This window comes from Anabrus simplex, chromosome 4, assembly GCF_040414725.1.
Source record: "Anabrus simplex isolate iqAnaSimp1 chromosome 4, ASM4041472v1, whole genome shotgun sequence".
NCBI lineage: Eukaryota > Metazoa > Arthropoda > Insecta > Orthoptera > Tettigoniidae > Anabrus > Anabrus simplex.
The window spans coordinates 245,616,283-245,633,253 of NC_090268.1; the positions used below are offsets into that span (position 1 = coordinate 245,616,283).

General features: G+C 39.1%; 1 protein-coding gene across 6 annotated transcripts in view; it reads left to right on the forward strand.

Annotated features, from left to right (window-relative positions):
* Caper (RNA-binding protein 39-like protein Caper) overlaps positions 1 to 16,971 on the forward strand; it is a 356,013-nt gene that overhangs the window by 102,548 nt on the left and 236,494 nt on the right. The window lies entirely within an intron of this gene.

Consider the following 16,971-nt stretch of genomic DNA (forward strand, 5'->3'; position numbering starts at 1 on the left):
ACAAACGAAAAAATATCTGATGCAGCTATGGATGCAGTTTGGTTAATATTTCAAAATCTGTCTAATATTGTGGACACATCTACTGAAACATACTAATACAAATTCTAACCTAATTGGTCTATTGGCACCGGTATCCTTCTTTACAACCAGTAATTTGCTTTCCCACTATTCGTTGTTTGACGACGGGGTTGCGTAGAGTTGCTGCAGGTACACGGGAAATGCCCACATTTTTGGGAAGCGGTATAAACCAATATTACAGAACCCACTTCATGGAAGCAGTATAAAACTACGTTACTCTTCACACCAATTTGAAATTAGTTCCTTGTCTACATTTATTTGCCTGAAGCGCCAGAATCATCATTTTTACTTTATGTGTAATTGTTATCCTCATCCTCATTTTCAGAACTGGTATCTTCCATAACATACTTTCCTCCCATTTCACAGCTGAGAGTCAACGATGACGCAGCCCCAGGTTATGTAGGAATGTGTCTGGGCTATCAGTGCCTTGAAAGCAGAGTTCCCCACTTATGCTCATAACTAGTACACTTTATGCTTAGAGAAGCATTCAACAGTATCTTAGTAAAGTCACAGCTCGCTGAAACGGCAGCTACTATTTTTTAGCTACAGTGAAAACTTGCCCGTAGATTCTCCGAGCTCCGTCAGCAGCAATGAAATAGCGTGCCCGTAGTTTCTACTGACTGACTGACTGACTTACTTTCTGCTTCTGACATTTGCATTTCTTCTGTTATTGTAGAAGGTCAACAACAACAACAACAACAACAACAAAAATTAACTTTCAATCTATTAGGTCATGTTTTGTACACACAGTATGTGTTCAAGTGATGTTTAGTACAGATCAAAAATGGCCAACCGGACACCAGTGGGTGAGTGATTTGCTGGAAAGTTGTTAATGCTTAGAGTACTGCCAGTAAGCTATAGAGCTGTCAATGTAATTTAATTATTGCTCTTAAGCCTATGTGGTGGGCAGATCCTGCTGGTGTCTGGCAATTTTTGTTCTGTACTTAACATCACTTCAACATGCAGTATATGTACAGTACAGAACACACCCAGTAGGTTGAAAGTTAAGTTTGATTACAATGTGGTCATAAAAATTCAATATTCATTATTATTTATTTTCCAAAAAATTGTTGCTACAACTTGTGGACGGCAGATAGAGATGGTCATGGCTTTATTGTATTCTGTGGAGATTTTTCACCATCAAATAGGATGATACAGAGAAGTTTATGTTGCTTGGTCCTTCATGAATTTGCCTGACTAGTAGTCTGTCTCTCACGCTGTTGTATATTTGACAGTTAAGAGCAAAAATGTTCAACAGCAATTTTCTTATATTTCCACATCCTACAAATTGTGGTATATTGTATTTCTGGCCATCCTGTTTGTGTTAAATATTGTATTTTGATTTTAAGATTTCTAGAGGATGTTTACGCCCTGAATCACAAACAGAGTTAGTGAACAAATTCCGTGTAGATTTCTAAAAGCTTAAGTATGAAAAGGTCTTTTTGTCTTATCTATGAAATTACAGCATTTCTTTTGAAATAATCTTTCTAAGGAAACTTGTGCCTTTAAAAAAAAAGAGAGATTCATTTAGTGATTAATTGAATGAACGATATGCAAGGCTGAGTAGCTCGGACAGTAGAGCGCTGGCCTTCTGAGCAGAGCTTTGGCAGGTTTGATCCTGGCTCAGTCCGGTGGTATTTGAAGGTGCTCAAATATGCTAGCTTCGTATCGGTAGATTTACTGGCATATTAGAGAACTCTTGCGGGGTGAAATTCCAGCACCTTGAAGTCTCCGAAAAGCGTAAGTGAAGTTAATGGGATGTAAAATCAGTTACTAAATGAGCAATGATAATCTCTGATGCTTAACCCTGGACCGTGCGTGCCACTCCGTATCACGTTACTATGCGCGCGGTGGTGTTTGGACCGCACAACGTAGTTTGGCAACTTTCTCGAACATTATGTGCATTTTATCATTTTTAGGTCAAGAAAATTTATTTAAATGAAAGATGTAATGTTTATACTAAAAAGTCAAGAATATATACACGTTATGAAATTGAACATGTTTTACAGAGCACACAAATACAGGTCAAGAAATTCAAACACGGAACTGCTCTACACAGAGTTATGAAATCAAATAGCGTATTACTGTTCCCAACGAAGTAGTTTTCATCATCAGGGCTTGACTACACTTTTCACAGGTAGTCATATGCTGACTATGATTGCAGCACACATTTCGACGACATAGGTCACAGGTAACACCAGTCTTCGTATATTCGTGCGTTTCACAAATAAGCTGGTTTTCTTTTGCGATGCACACTTCATAGTCTCATTGGCTTCACGAAACTTCGATAAGAATACCTGTAAATCAGTCAGACACAAGCTGAGCTCTTTCTCGGAGATTTACCTCCATCAGACTCGGTCCCAAATCAGTGAGATATTTCCTTCTCACACAATTCTTTGATGTGCTGTTGGCCAGAAATATCTTGTACAAGTTTATCACTGCATATGTAGAACACATCTGATCAACAGTGTGCCACCCTTGGTCCCATTATAGTCAACGATGACGAATGGTTTATTAGTTGTGGGATCGATTTTACCTGTGTTAAGGGAAGTAGAACAACTGTCTTCTTTTTCGTCAGATGGGATATTAGTGTCATATCAGGTTGGAATCCAAACATGCTGGAGCCAACTTCGCGAGATTTGTCCATTAGAAATTTGGGAGGTATTTCCTTTTTTTAGTGTCCCGATGAATGTGAGCCCTTGCTCCAATAGGTATTCGGCCAATGGAATGCTACTTAGTAATTATCAGTCGTAACATTCCTATGTGAATTCTTTATTGGGTCAGTTAGTCTTTTGATGATGTCCATCGGTTTATTGGAACAACTAAAGACTTTCGGCCTGTTTGCCACAGTAGAGTTCCAAATTGAACGTGTAAAATGTCCTGCTGTCGCACAGAGCGTAGAATTTGAGCCCATACTTAGTTGGTTTTAGAGGCATATACTGGATACATCCACAGCGGCCATAAAAAGCTACCAACTTCTCATCAATTGTCACAAACTCCCCTGGGGAGTAGGAAGCCTGATAATTAGCAGCAAACTTCAAATGGAATTCTCTGATGGCAGCATCTGTCTGTCTCATTCGTATGTTTCTCTTACTTACACCATCAAAACGCAAACATCTCACCAAAAACAGAAAGCGCCTGGAGCTAAAATTTGCTCTCAGGATTATAATTCCAGTACCGTCTCGTGACCAAAGTTGTAAGGTATCTGCACGGTTGACTTCTTTTTTAGCTGCAATAACAAATAATTCCCCCCAAAAGTGTCATAATCTCAGCACGTGTAGTATCCTTGTAGTCCCTACTTCACGATTCCGGATTCTTTGACCGACACTTGACAACGTAAATATTAGTGTATCTTACGATATAATCGATCATTTCAAGGGAAATTATTTGCTGGAAAGCATCAATCAGTGTTGGAGTGTCTCGTACACGTGCCTTTGGCCCGGGAAACGTCTTCACGATATTTTTCGAACGGGTTCTAGAGTCATTCAGAACCACAGGAGTACTTTTCCAGATCATTTCACCATCTATTCTAAGATAAACTCTGACGTCGCTGTACCCCGTGTGCTCTTCTATTGGAATATCACTTGTAATAGATTGTGCCGAGTCACTAGAATGATCGTCATCTACCACCTGTCTCCTTCAAAATCGATGTCACTTTCGAAATCACAGTCGCTGTCTTCTCCCGTCTTGCTCCGAGAGTTCCATAAGATACTGTTGGATGTCATCAGGTTGAATATATCTTCTTCGATCCCTGTAGCTAAAAAAATATAAATAGACTACTATATTTATATACGTATAATACTCCATACGTGCAATTATATACATAATGAAGTATCCCTCTCCATTAGTCACTAAAACTTTCTGGAAGGAATGTTGTTACAGCGGAAATAATGTATAACACCACTTGGAACAGTAAACGTAAGCTCAAAAATATACTTACATTTTTGTGCGGTGTTAGGACCACTCCCAGCAGGCTGAACGGTGGAGGCTGTCTTCACGATTGTACCCACGCTGAACTGCAGCATTACAAAACATCATTAGTGCTGTCTGATGCTTAGCAGAGCAAGCAAGGATTAGTGCACATAATCGGGCTGAGCGCGCATTAGACAATAATACAAATCAATCATTCAAAAGTGCGGTCCAAACACCACCTACGCGCGCGATCCAGGGTTAAGTAAGAAATCGTAATTCTTCAGAAACGTGTTTGTTTTCGGAAGTTTATATTACTACAGTGGAACCTCGATTCTCTGTTTTTGGAGGGATCACGGGAAAAAACATACAACATGGGAAAAAGGAAATTCCGGGAATGAAAACTATCACCAAATTGGCTAAACTTCACAAAAATGAAATATGTATAATTATAATCTTACACTCACTCTTAAACCAAACTACAGCCTCAATGGGCCTTTGCCTACCAAGCGACTGTTGCTCAGCGCGAGGGCCTGCAGATTACGAGGTGACGCATGGTCAGTGTGACGAATCCTCTTGGCCATTATTCCTGGCTCTCCAGACCGGGGTCCCCATCTTACCATAAGATAGCTCCTCAATAAAAGGCGGTCATGTAGGCTGAGTGGACTCGGAACCAGCCCTTATATCCAGGTAAAAAATTCCTGATCTGGCTGGGAATCGAACCCGGGCCCTCCTGGTGAGAGGCAGGCAAGTTACACCGCAGGACCGGCTTCAAACATCAATTACCAGTACGCGAGTTTTAAATCTTGATTATATTCAGTTTCACCGGGGAAACACTGCCAGTTTCCCGTGAAAACTTACTTCAGTTCAGGAACATTGACCAGCCAAACTCATTGAGAAAATCTAATAACACCAAGCCAAACAATAAGTGACCACAAGGTAGTTTGTAATACTCTAATCTAATGAAATGAAAACATTGAATACAAAAGCGCCCAGCATGATGGCAAAATCCGTTCTTTTCTTAATCTTGTATTGTAATTTGGTCACCGGTATACAGTTCGTAGTCATTTTATGGAAATCTTGTACCGCATGGAAAATTCTAAATTCCCATGGAGGGAATTAGATATTTTTCACCAATAGAGCATGTCAAAAACATATTAGATGTAAGGTTTTTCAGGCGTTTGCTCTATTAACCAGCGTTTTGTCTTAGGTCTGACACTAGACTCGTCAGAGTGGGATGTGTCAGACCCTACCCACTGACGCTGGGTGTATGCAAGTGAGCTTATCAGAAGCCTATATATGAGGCACAGTCTGATAACTGCATACGGGAGATAAATCTCCACAATGGAATTATTGCCCGCCTAGCAATTCCGAATGGAAAATTCTAAATTCCCATCTAATTCCCATCTAATATGATCTTGTACCACGTAAATTAGGCCTACTTTGACTTTTAAAGGTAATGTTGAGCTCGAGAATACGGTTTTGAATGGAAGTATCGATTCTCAAAAGTTGTCGAATGCATTCATTTGTGCCCATCACTAATCGCAATCGGATTGGAAAGAGAAAAAAAAAGATCAAAACTTCAGAAATTACTGTTATTCGAGACTGAGCTTACCCGGAAAGCGCGCTCGCAGCACAAGTCGGTACAAGTGGGAAATGAAACAAAGACATTTTAACACAAAAGGCGTAAAATTCCCAGTCTTATATTAGGACCAAACCAGTAATAGGCAATCCCAAGACCTCCCCTGTCTTTATGTATTTGTTTTGGTCTCGATAACATAATTGTATATGATAATATTAAAATACTAGATTTGGGTTAAGGAGCAGTTTCGACTCCTGTCTGAAAGCCCAGTGACTATACAGTGCCCTGGGAGAAGTGCTGAAAACCAGTTCGGCGTAGGAAAAAAAAAAAACACCATCTAACCCTGGACATAATATGAACATTTTCAAAGTATGAACATTTGACAAAACTCGTTCAGTCTTCAAGTTGAGCTGTCGAAATGTGCTCTGTCTCCTTCCAATTGTTGTGGCCACTCTCTGCTTTATGATATCCGAGGATTCTCTAAACAACAGTTGGTGTGCGCATTCATTACCCTTACAAGTGACTAATCGTACAGTCATGGTTTTCACAGAAATGTACTGGGACTTCATGGTTTTTTAAACTTAAAATCCTAACCTAAACACAGTAAACAAAAGTTAGACAATATTTTACAGTTTCACTCGCTTAATGAGTGTATGTACAGCGACGACAGATGTGGGGAAAGTATTCCTCACAACAAATAACACTGAAATTCAATAAGAATGCCACAGAACTCGTAAAAACTTCGCCCATAACACAAGAACAATACAACAAGAATTCATAGTCTCTACCACCAGTACAGGCAAACCCACGGGTGCACAACAAAATGCAAAATACTTGTACTTCGCGGTTGGCTCTGTGTTCATGCTGACCAGCCTAAATGTTTTCTTGAGTATATTGAAAAAAATCCTCTACATGTGCCGTCGGTGAATAATCCTAAAAACCTTATACATGTAGAAATCCAAAAATAAAATATATACTTTTATTACAATTGATTTCATAAAATAGCTCTATTTTTGTTAGTGAGACGATGTGCAAGTGGTTATACTGTTAACATATTGATATTTTTCTTGTAGCCTCTGATGCATGGCGCTGAACACTTTATAGAGTGTTAACTAATACAACTAACATACCTTACCCAAGCTAGCTGGCCTGTCGCCGTAAGATGCTGTGAATCTTGAGGGTGGCCCACACCCCTTACACACCCCAGAACAAGGAGGCGCATGCGCATGCGTCAACATAGCGACTTGAATTTCGCGGGGTTAGCTCTCGTCTGTCCCCCCCACCCCCACCCCGGCAAAGAAATTCAGGTCACTGGAGAGTGCTAAGCTGCTTCTTGATAAAAAGTGTTCTAAGGAATAATAAGAAAATGTAAATACAAAATTCTTTGCCTCAGCAGCGCTGGGGTAGATGGGTTTCTATGCGCGCCACTGCTAATCAGTACCACCCGAATGCGATTCTCAGGTGGTTCCTTATGCAAGTTCACCGCCAATCACTTTTCCAATACAGTACTTGCTCTAATTATCGCAATTAACACCAAGATCCATAAGTTTGCTGTAGCCGTCCTTTCATACGATACGGTTTCTTGAAAAACATTGATCGAGAATTTAGCGTTGATGGGACTGAAATTTCTGGACGGTTGATCTGGGAAATTTTTTTCTTCGAGGAACGGATAATGCAGGATTCTTACATTGTGATTTAATTAGGATGCTTGCGGAACCACGTAATTTGAATGAATAATTTGGGAAAACATAGTTTCCGGGAACGGATAATCGAGGTTCCTCTGTATTATGAACGTTCCTTGTTAGCTCAGTAATTTCTGAAAATTATTGCTAGACATGTTATTTTTTGTTAATGATTTGCATGCTGGCTAGTTGCTCAGTTGCAAGTTACAGTAAAGTCTTTATTGAATGATTTGCTGGAAAGCTATTAATGCCCTGAGTAGTGCCAGTAAGCTATAGAGCTGTCAGTCTAATTTAATTATTGCTCTTAAGCCTGTGTGGTTTGGTTAGATGCTGAAAGGTGACTAATTGAAATTTAAGAGGGGTCATTCCTAGGAGGATGTTTTCCTGGACTCATCTTAAGTTTGTTTTTGTTTGTAAGAGTATTCCCCTTTAAATTGCATTTTTTATTTAAATTTAAAAAAAAATCCATTTCCTTGTCATTGTCTATGTATACAGTATATTGGCCTTAATCAGCCTTGATCCTTAGTTGGTCATCTCGTGGAAGAGTGTATTGCACATTAGCCAGGCCTGGAACAATTCTGCGGCATGGGATATTTTGTCATGCAGGCCAAATCAGATGATCTGATTTTGAAAATAATAGTTTTTGCATGTCATGTGCAGATACTGCACAATTCCGTATTTAACACAAAATTGAAAATTTGCTATTCTTGTATTGGATCGCTGTATGTCCCACTTGCTGCATGATTTATTTACATGTGTAATATTGTGAAATCCGTTGATATCTTTTTTTTTTTTTTTTTTTAACACTATCTCAGTTTACAAGTTGTCCGATTTCTGCATTAAGGATAGGTGCCCCCCCCCCCCCCCAAAGCTATGTCTTATTCATTTCTGTTCTCTTAAAGCAAGAAAGGTACTGAAGAGGCAAAAGAAATTCTTATCTCGTCTAATATAACGGAAGGAATCTCTCTCTCTCTCTCTCTCTCTCTCTCTCTCTCTCCCTCTCTTTCTCAGTATAGTTTTTTGTTGTGTTAGTCAGTGGTTGTGTTTTAAACATATGTTGTGTTGTAAAATTTTTGTGTGGGGAAAATGGCAAATTTGAGTTCTACCAATAGAAGACGCTGTGTGAACAATCCGAACAAGTTTTGCTACATATGTGGGTGTTACATGATAAAGCAGCAGAAAAGAAACATTTCCTCATTTATCAAGAGATAGTGTCTGTCATATTTTCATTAAAAAATTAGGTCAGGCCAGACATTTTGCTCTACATATTGTGTAAAAACATTTATAGAAAATTGGACAGTGTAACAACTGAGTTCGTTCATCAGTTCCCTTCGGAGATCCAATGGTTTGCCGTAAGCAATGAAATCATTATAATGACCGTTATTTTGGTCAGTCACTGAGTGCAATAAGAAAAACAAGTCAGCCTATACATATATATATATATACACACACACACTCGGTATTGTGTTCTGCAGTAAGGCTTGTGCCACATGGACCAGATGTTCCTGTTCCAGCACCACCTAAGGCATTGCCAGATAGTACTAGCAATGCTTCATGCACTTAAGTGTTCAGAAAATGATCTGAATTTATCCCCATACTTGGATGATGGCAAGCCAGATCTGAATTTATCTCCAGACTTGGATTATGACAAGCCACGTCCTTTGAGTCAGCCTGAACTAAATTATTTGGTATGCAACTTGGGTCTCACCAAAGAAAAGAATGAACTTTTAGGCTCAGATTTGAGGTCCTGGAAAAGCCTTCTTGCTGTACAGACATTATGAAGGAGATATCAAAAAATATTTTGAAAAGGAAGGGGAACTAGTATTTTGTTCTGATATCTCTGGCTTGATTAGTCGCTGCGGAGCAGTTTGTGAAGCAAAAGACTCTAGTAAAAGAAGTCTAAGAGGCGTTCTTCAGTACAATGGAAATATTGTTGCTTCAGTTCTAATAGATCATTCAACGTCCCTTAACACTATGAGCCCAGACGAGTCAAGATAGCGTCCCTACCCTGTGCCGGCGTGACTTAAACTGTCAGAAAAAATCACAATTTTGTCTGTTTTTGCGGTACAAATAAACAAATTTATATACATATTCTAGAAAAAGTGGACTATCACACAAAATCAATTCAAAAATGCGTACCTTCAGCATTGAAAATAAAATCAGGCTACAATATTGGTACATTCTGTTATCCTTGATCATCAAAAAAATCAAAATCAAAATCTCTTTATTTGCAAATGAGGTGTCTACCTCGGTGGCAAATGGTACACTAAAATACATTATTGTCAAGCACTAAATATTAAATTAACAAGAGAAGAAAATTTTTCCTATAATACAATATTATACAATTTACGCTAACAATGTTTTCTATTAAACACACAGCTCATCCTTAATAAATTTATATTGTTTACAAAATTCTACTTATAATATATCCTGTCCTACTTACAAATATAGTCGACTGATATATAGTATGTGGAATTACTTCAAATGATACTATACAACTGGTATAACATTAATATTTACATTGCATTTATTTATTTACTATTTTTTTTTTTTTTTACCCGTTCTGGATCCTAAGTAGCATAACGACCTGCTGCGTCTTAACCAGAGCCCCTTTTGCCACCACTTTTCAGAGTTCCTGAAGGGCCTTCACAGCTTGCACTTGAATTTCTAATTCACTCAGAAAAGTTTGATAGTTTTCAGTCACTGAACAACAGAATTACACATTGTTATTCCCAATACCTAGCTTTGGTATGGTAACCTCAAAAATGTTCTCCTATGCAAAGACCTACGTCATATTGATGGCAATATACGGTCGTCATTTTCTTCACAGCAGGGTCAGTGTTGTATTTGGACTTGTCATAGCAAACCTTGCACGTACGCTGCGAGTATCCTTCCTTCTTCACGCCCACTGCAGTTATTCTGTGTGGAAAATAATCTCTACCTACTAGCCTTCCCACAGATGATGCTCACGATTCTTCAGTAATTTCAGCAGCAACACTACTCACCAATCATCTGCCAAGTGTTCCCAAAATTTTGATGGGGAAGAAAAAACGGGCCTGTTCACGGGAGCAATATCTTGTTTCCATTGTGTTCCCGTTCTTCTCACCTCCCTTCGTCTTTTTGCGACTGGCTCTTCTGGTGATGAATCTGGTGAATCTGAGGGGCTTGTAGATTTTAATTTTCTTCTTCACAGTCACTTTCATACAGATCAGAATCCGAATCGTTTACAAGTTCCGTAATAATCTGTTCACTTATCTGTGGGCTGTGTGCACGTGTAGGATTCCTTTACTTGTACTAGGCCTGGGATCCATATCGTTATATACAGTATAAATCGACTATGTGAGAGATAATTGCAGACTGCTTACTCACTAGACTTTCATTCTAAATCTGTGAAGTCATATAATCCATCATTAGAACACGTGTATAAATTTGAGCTTATCAAACCAGAGTGTGCGAGGAGTCCATACGTCAGCAGTTAGGTAAGATCTAGCTGAGCGCACATGGCTACGGACCTTTGTCCCATGGTTGCACCACCTATCAATAGTAAGGGAAATCGACAACATGTTAAAACAAAAACTAATTCAATAACTTGAATAGCTTTTGAGTGACTGAATTTCAAATTTCATGGTACAGTGGAATCTTGATTCTCCGTTTTTGACGTGACCACAGAAAAAAAACGCACAACACAGGAAAATGGAAAATCTGGGAACGAATGAACCATCAACAATTTGGCTAAATGTCACAAAAATGATATTTGTATTATTATAATCTTACAAACACTCCTGCACCAAACCAAACTACAGTTCCAATGGGCCTCCGCCTAGCAAGTGACCGCTGTTCAACCCGAAGGCCTGCAGATTACGAGGTAACGCATGGGCAGTGTAACGAATCCTCTCGGCCGTTATTCCTGGCTCTTTAGACCGGGGTCGCCGTCTCACTATTAGATAGCTCCTCAATTAAAGGTAATAGTAGGCTGAGTGAACCTGGAACCAGCCCCCATATCCAGGTGAAAATGCGTAACCTGGCCGGCATTCAAACCTGGGCCCTCCGGGTGAGAGGCAGGCAAGTTTGACCGCGGGGCTGGCTTCACATATTAATTTGCTGTGCGCGAATTAAAATCTTGAAACTTTACAGTCAGTTTTACCGGGGCAGCTTCGCCAGTTACCCGTAAAAACTTAATTTCAGCAACTGAGTAGCCAAACTCTTCGAAAAATCTAATAAAGCCAAGCCAAACAACAATTGACCACAAGTAGTTTCTGAATTCTCTAATCTAATAAAATAAAGCACATTAGATACAAAGCGCCCATCCGGATGGCGAAATTCTTTTTTACATCTTCCATTGTAATTTGGTCACCGGTATACTGTTTTTTATTCGTAACCAATTTCTGGAAATCTTGTACCACGTACCATTAGGCCTACGTCGACTTTAAAAGGTTATGTTGAACTCAAGAATATGGTTTTGAACAAGACAGACTGCAATATATTTTGTAGTTAGCCTTGTTTCGAAGGTAAGTATCGATTCTCAAAAAATCTCGAATGCATTAAATTCAATCCTACCCGTCACTAATCACAATCAGATTGGAAAGAGAAAAAATATCGTCAAAACTTAAGAAATTACGGTTATTAGTGACCTTGGGCTCAACTGAAAAGCGTGCTCGCTGTACAAGTCAGTACGAATGGAAAATGATAAAAACTTTTAAAATGTAACGTGCGCAAATAATACGACTGTTTTTTTATAACATTTTAACACAAAAACTTAAACTTCCCAGTCTTATCTTATGACCAAAACAGTAACAGGCAATCCAAAAACCTCCCATGGCTTTATGTATTTAAGGTGCAGCATCTGTTCTGGTCTCGGTAACATAATCGTATACGATAATATTACAATACTAAATTTATGTTAAGAAGGAGCAGTTTCGATTCTTGCCTGAAAGCTCAATGACTGTACAGTGCACTGAGGGAAGTGCCAAAAACCTGCTCGGCGCTACAGTTGAAAAAAATAACGTAACTTCTCACCCTGGACATAATGTAGACGTTTTACAAGTACGAAGATTTGACGAAACTCATTCCGTCTTCAAGTAGAGCTATCGAAATGCGCTTTGTCTCCTTCCAATTGTGGCCACTCTTATTTATGATTTCCGAAGATTTTCTAAACAGTACACCTGAATGCGATGCTAAGATGGTTCCTTATGCAAGTTCAGCGCCGATCGCTTTTCCAGTCCAGTACTTGCTCTAATTATTGCAATGACAGGACGTTAACACCAAGATTCATAGGTAAGCTGTAGTCGTTCTTTCATGAGATATATTTCCTTGAAAAACGCTTGATCGAGGGTTTAGCGTTGATGGGACTGAAATTTCTGGATGGTTGATCTGGGAAATCGTTTCTTTGATGAGCGGATAATGCGGATTTTTACATGATTTAATTAGAATGCTCGCGGGACCATGTAATTTGAACGAATAATCCGGGAAAACGTAGTTTCCGGGAGCGTATAATCGAGGTTCTGCTGTAGTACTACTAGTAGTAGTAGTAGTAGTAGTAGTATAGGTCGGCCGGCGTAAGTTTGCACATGACAGCTGCGCACAATGTTGGTCACACTGCAGTGGCACATGAAGCGATGTTGCCACCTCAACAACAGCCGATTGCACGACATGTGAGTTTTTAAAAACATGGAGAAATGCTTTTAATGCCATCGCAATGATACGCAATACAAATGAAATCTGCCGACAAAATCGAACTTTCAACACACCGATTAAGTTTACAATAAAATATTTCATCACACAAAATGATACGAGATAAATATGCTACGAAGTTCTTATTAACGCGATTTTAGAAAATATGGAAGAAATCGGCCGACAAGTATCTCACTTGTACACCAATAAATGTTAGAATAATATACACCGGTGCTAACACAAAAGGTTTCAAGTAAAATCTATAAAATTCACAAAAATTCAGAAACCTTTTTTTTCATACCTGATTCACAAAGTTAGAGGCTTGATGCGCTCCAGATCACTGCCATCACTGCCGTCGCCTTTGTTGTCATTGTCATCGTCGTCTAGGCAGATCATCAACTCCTGACAGTCACTGAGATGGCATGTATTGCCATTGACGAGTTAATGAATGTTGTGACATGGCTAACTTTCTTCCTCCACAAAGCCGCATCCATTTGAGCAATAATCTCCTGGAAGGACTTTTTATTAGTGCCTACGTAATGTTTTACTTCACCCCATACTGTACGAACTCAGTGAAGTTGAAGTGACAGTGGTACAGGGGCAATCTTAACCTCGTGGCCTTGTTCCTTCGCTACGTCGTCAACTAATTTAGTCATACACATATGCGCTGGGATATTTCTTTACTGTAGCCGTTCCACTAACAGTTCTTTACGGGCGCTCGAAGTAGGCGTTTTATCCATTATTACGGAGTGGCAGGTGCATTGTCCATAACATTGACAGAAGGGCTTTGAGCTGTAATAATCGTACACGTGTTTTCATATTGCATCAGCCTGGACAGAATTAATTCCTGTAACAGGAGATAGCTTAATTCGTTTCTTTCACGGACTGCTATGTTCCCTAGTCCCTTTTTTCCTTCTTTTCTTGGAGGCGAACACATGTCTGAATAACAGTAGCTACGCTTTAAAAGCCCTAATAGCGTTCCACAACTTGATCTGCAGCAACAGAGAGACAGCTATACAATCGTATGAATTTCCTCTCCCTCTCGTAAAACTCACACGAGTTCTCGGCACTAATTCTAATGCCTGCTGTTAAGGGCCACTCCGCGGCGTAAAGGATTTTCACTTCGCGGTTCATGACTATGTTGTTTCTGTGATATCGCACTGCGGTCGTTAAAATAAACTTTCAAAATTATCTCACAAAGAAAACAAAACTGTCATAAATGTGCGAATCACAGCTGGCCATGTGCTAGCGGCGACAGACAAAACGGCAACACTTCAATACGGTAGTCAAGCTAGTTATAAATGGCACCACTTTACTACCCATATTGCCAACAACAATCAACTGAAAATAGTTTGTATTTTGTTGCTCGCTTAAACCTTATGATATTTTTTAAATGCTCATATTTGTATAAGGAAATAAAATATTATAAGCACTATACAGAATTAAATAAGAATTAACATGAATAAAATGTGTAACTGTATCTGACAATAAAAGTAATAGGTTGGGGATTCTGATTGATGGGTGACATTCTTCATTTCATTTTTGTAGTGGTGCCAACATGAATTAAAACTGTCAAGTGCAACCTTGTGCTGGCCCACCTATAACAGCGGCACTTAGGCGCACGCTGAGTGGTAGTAATAATACTACCGCCAGACGCATAGTGTTTAGGAAATGTATCAAAATTTGTCTGTTGTTAAAAAAGAACTAGTGGCATGTATGCAGTAAGCCTAAGGTGAGCAGTATTTTATTGGGACAAAAAGGAGGGTACACCAAATTTCTAGTGATGGACAACGCTCTCGCTCGAGACTTGGCGTCACAGATCTGGAGACTCTCGCGAGAATCTCGGGACCGATCCTCCTGTAGTGCAAGCTGTGCGATGTACCAGTAACTATGACTGTAAGCTTGTTAGTATATCATTGGCAGTTATTGCGTTAAATAACGTTCTCATATGAAAATGTGTGAGCCAATACATTTTATCAAAAGCCTGGAAAAGTACTGCATGTTCAACTATGAACCCCTTAATACCATTAATGGAAGTGAAAACAGAATGTCAGTATCTTAAACTGTTCACGACATATTTGGGGTGGACTTTTTAGCTGAATAACCTTACCTAATTTGTGAATGACTGTAGGCAGGATGTACACCTACTTGGATACTAGAGGCATGCTTTATTCGAACATAAGACGGGGAAGATCTGCTTTGCTACATATGCAACCACCATTACACATGAGTGGAACGTGTAATCTAAAATGCCTGACTTTGCTCCCAACTCTTTCAGCAGGGGTGATGGGCAACGCTCTCGAGACCGATTCTCGTGTGCTGCGAGATGTGCGACGTCCCAGTAACTACGAGTGTAAGCTTGATAGTTATCATTAGGAAGCGGATTTTTATGTGCTAAAAATGTGAACAATATTTATTTTTTATGTATTGAAAAACTTTAAAATATGTGATAAATTAAAAATGTTTCCTTTTAAATATCACATAACTAATCGTGTTCAAGAAGTAAATAAGTATAACGTTTTGTGTTTGAATATGGTGCTACCAAACGTGCTCCTTAAGGCAAATTGGTGTCTGTGTATGGAAACGTAGTATAATTTATTAACTTTTTATATGCCAGAGTAGATATTATGAATGGTTATTTTTTAAAAGGTAATTTTTGTTTAAATATGGCAAATGCAACCTATCATCTTTGATAAAATGGTACCAGTTCGTACTCGCCCATCACACGCTGGAATATTAGTTGCTAGAAGTAGTCTCAGAATTGCAGTGAAGAACAAAGGTCATCTTCAAATTGTCCATCACAAATGCATGCCGATTATCTCTAAAGAACGCCTTATTCTGCGAAAGCGATCACTCCACATCACACTAAGTCAGACGTGCATAGTTAAAGAGATGAATGTCACCAACACTAAGGCCATCAATTTCGCCAACATATGCACCCTCTATTACATTAGAAATTTGAAATCCTCTGTTTTTCCTGAACAAATTTTGATATTTGACATTTAACCGTCCCTGTACCTGCGAAGCCGGGAGTGAATCTAATTTATTTTCAACAGCGCACACTTCCTTCACTGTTTCGGACAACAGTTTAGTGGATTTTTCAAGTGGGTTTTTTTTTTTTTTTTTTTTTTTGCTACTTGCTTTATGTCACACCGACACAGGTAGGTCTATATGGCGATGATGGTATAGGAAAGGCCTAAGAATGGGAAGTTTTTACACTTGGGGATGCACAATAGGAATAATGAACTTTGTAACTTGTGTTAAAACTTACGCATAAAGAATATGTAATTACATAAAAATCCACTCGCTAGTTAATTAAGAGTTCTCATATGGAAACGTGCGTAACGATAAATTTTGTCGCTAGGAAAGCACTGCATGTTGAACTATGAGCTCCTTAATACCATTAACGAAAGTGAAGACAGAATGCCAGTATCTTAAACTGTTCAAGAGTTATTTCAGGTGGACTTCTTAACTGAATAATCCATATAATTTGTTTATAACTGTTATTAGGATGTAAACCTACCTGGATGCCTCACAATCGTTGTTGGCTGGGTAGCTTCTTGTGATTCAGACCGGGCTGGAGGTGTTCTCTGACTATACCTCTTCATTTATATTATGTGTTTTTAAGTGTCGGATTATCCCAGAAGTATTTCTGCCGACGTATTCTACTTCTTTTGAATAAACAACACAGCGGGCTGTGCTATGTGGCATGTCTAAAAAATAACCGACATCCATGACTTATATTGCATTTCGGACATTGTCTTCAAGTTGTCGCATACAACTAGACACAATTTCACATTGCACCGTCATATATCGAAGTACCTAATTATGACGCGAATACTCTATAATAACATTGTAAGGAATTGTTTTCTTCGTCACCAAAATATCGGTAAACACAAACAGTGGTCATATGTTATTGAATGTGGGGTCTGATAATGATGTACACCTACCCGTCGAAAGAATTGGAGCAAACTGAAGCATTTTAGATTACAGATTCCACTCACGAGTAATGGTGGTTGCATAAGCAGTAAGGCGCATCTTGCCTCGTCT